This window comes from Belonocnema kinseyi, chromosome 9, assembly GCF_010883055.1.
Source record: "Belonocnema kinseyi isolate 2016_QV_RU_SX_M_011 chromosome 9, B_treatae_v1, whole genome shotgun sequence".
NCBI classification, from domain to species: Eukaryota; Metazoa; Arthropoda; class Insecta; order Hymenoptera; family Cynipidae; genus Belonocnema; species Belonocnema kinseyi.
The window spans coordinates 59,661,588-59,664,509 of NC_046665.1; positions in this window are offsets into that span (position 1 = coordinate 59,661,588).

A 2,922-nucleotide genomic window follows, 5' to 3' on the forward strand; every position below is an offset into this window, starting at 1 on the left:
ACAAATGTCTTAAAGTGATTCTATTTTTTCCTAAAATTTGTGAAAAATCTTTTAATATTAAATAAATTGCTTCAAAATCTTCCATATTTTATTATAATATTTTCAGCAATATTTTGAAATTTCTTAGAATATGTTTAAATGAAAAATAATTTGAAATCAATTCAGAAATCTTAGAAATTTGTGTTATTTTCTTCAAATGTTCCAAAATTCTTAAAAACCTTCTAATTTTTTCTTTTTCTTTAAAAATGTAAATTTTTAAAATATTTATTTGAAATATTCTTAAGACTTCACTCATTTTATAAACTTTTAAAAATTTCGTAAACTTTGAAATATCTTTTAAAATAATTCAAAGCTTTCCTGAAAAATGTTAACATTAAAAATGGGCTTAAAATCTTCCAGATTCCATGAATGAATCTTATTGCCGGTACCGGTAATTTTTAAGTCACTGGTACCGATGCAGATATCACAAGTTTCCTCCTTAAACACAATAACCTATTTGGAATTTTTTGAAATGAATTAGTTTTAAATTTAAAAGATGTATGCATATGGTTGTACACGCGCGCGCGTGTGTGTGGATGTGTGTGCATTGTATGTATAAGATAAATGTGTTCGAAACAAAATTATCTTCTTTCAACATGACATAATTCTTAATACCGAATAATTCTATCATGACCTAGCTGCAATAAAGTAATAAACATGTTTTGAGCAAATCGCTTCACTGCAAAAAATTGTGTAGGATTTGTCAATTGCGTTTTATTTATAGGAAATGGCATAAAAAATCCGAAATTCTAATTTGGAAGAAAACGATGCAAAATAAGGAGAACATTCTTCAGGAGAAATTGCAATCTTTAAAAAGTCCCAAAAAATGTATTCTAATCATTTTTGGATAGGATGGTTATTTTGGTTTTATTTATCGAAAATATTATGCCAAAATCGAACATTCGAATTTCAAGTCAAACGTTTGAGTTACAATATTTATATTGTTTGAAAAAACATAGTCGGAATGCACGCATGAAACATTGGAAACAATTTCGAGAATAAAGAGTGAAACTTAGAGCTATATAATATATAATATCAATCAATCTATTCCGATTATTATATTTTTGAAACACGAGCAGAATTAGTAGAAAAATTCATGCATTTCCAAAATTGATAATATTTTTAAACATCCTTTGAACAATAACTAAATAAAAATATATTTCTTACAAAAAATTAAGGTAAATATTGTTTAGCCTTAATTTAAAAACAAAGTCACAAACATATTAATAAGCAAACTCTTTTGAGTTTAGTGTCTCTATTTAAAAACTTGATTCAAGTCGTGATGCATTCTACACGATTTCAAACAAATTAGCATTTTTCTTCAAACATGTTTAGGTGAACTCAAAACTCCACGGATTTCAAGAAGATCTTGAATTTTTTCGAAATCATCTCGGAGACATCACTCCATTTAAGATCGTAATGAAATCTGCTTTCCTGTAAATAATTTTGTGCACCGAAGTCAAAGCATGAACAAAATTCACAAATAAACATCAGTTTTCCGTACTACCTCCTTTTCGGCTCATTAGAGACAATTCCATAACAAAGGAAAAAAGATATCTATACTTTCACTTACCTTTTGTGGTTCTCTGGCTATGCTTCATCAGTTGAGCGTGATACTATGAATATCATTTGTTATCAGAAGGGTTATTATATACTCAAAAAGTGGTCAAATGTGCATTGACAACTGCTATATGACACATGTGGAGAAACGGATCAGTCACTGTTTTTATTTTTTTTCAGCATCGAATGGTAAATATGGGTTAAGATTATACATAGTTAAATTCCTGTGCTTCATGATGATAACAAACCATACCTCTGAACAGGTCGGACATAAAATGTTTAAACTATGATTGTACGTCTACTTCATATAATTTAATATCGACTTTCTATTCTTTGTGATTCACCCCCCCCCCCCCTATTTGTTCGTTTTCTGGAAAAAGAAAATATGCAATTAAAAAAAATTCAACGTGATCCCGTGTCCCCTTAAGGAATATTAAAGGAATTAATTCATGCTTAAGGTAGTTGTGCCCAAATGGGCAGTCAGAACGTATACACGTAGATCGGTCTCCTTATTATTACTCCGTGGTTCCAATTTATGTAAATGATACGTGTGTTGACAACTGTGTGATAACTGTTTTCATCCTGAAAGTTTGTAGTGACGATTTGAATTTTTATTATTAAAATTATTAAAATGCATAGAGCGAAAGAAATCTTTAGAGTCAGAAAAATTATGTTTAACGCAAACGTATATTGATTTCTAATGACTCGCCACACTACTTTTGATATTTCTAGAGATTATATATCAAAGGATTCAAATGAATATAAAACACTAATGCTGCCGTCTAAACTAAAAAGATACATGAGTAACTTTTTTATGAAAAATGAGTTTTAGGTATTGTTGGATTCGTAAGAGAAAGCTGCATTTAACCGTGTCAATAAAATCTATTAATTATTAATATTTATTGCAAAAAAAAGATTGTTTATAAATGAAGAAAGTCGTAAAGGTTGAAAAATAGAACAGAAAAAGTTACACAAAGCACTGTGCGTGTCCTAAAAGTTGTACAAGGAAGGCAATACGTCATCAGCATACACATGAAAAAGAATCTAAAGAACTTTGTGTCTTTTTTGCGTTGTAAAAGTGACCGAGTTCAGCGCGAATTGACAAACGAAAAGAATCGCTTACCCTTACGTATCTTTTAGTCTTGTGAATTAGCTCGGAGTCTGATCGGAAATTCATGGGAAATAAGTACCGGCTAAACTCGGCTATACACTAGCGACGATCGTTCGGGTGAGTTCGGAACAGCCACTAAATACACAATGTCACTTACGTATGTTTTGTTGTTGTATTATGAGGCTGGGTTTGAGTTTTTCGACGAAGGCATC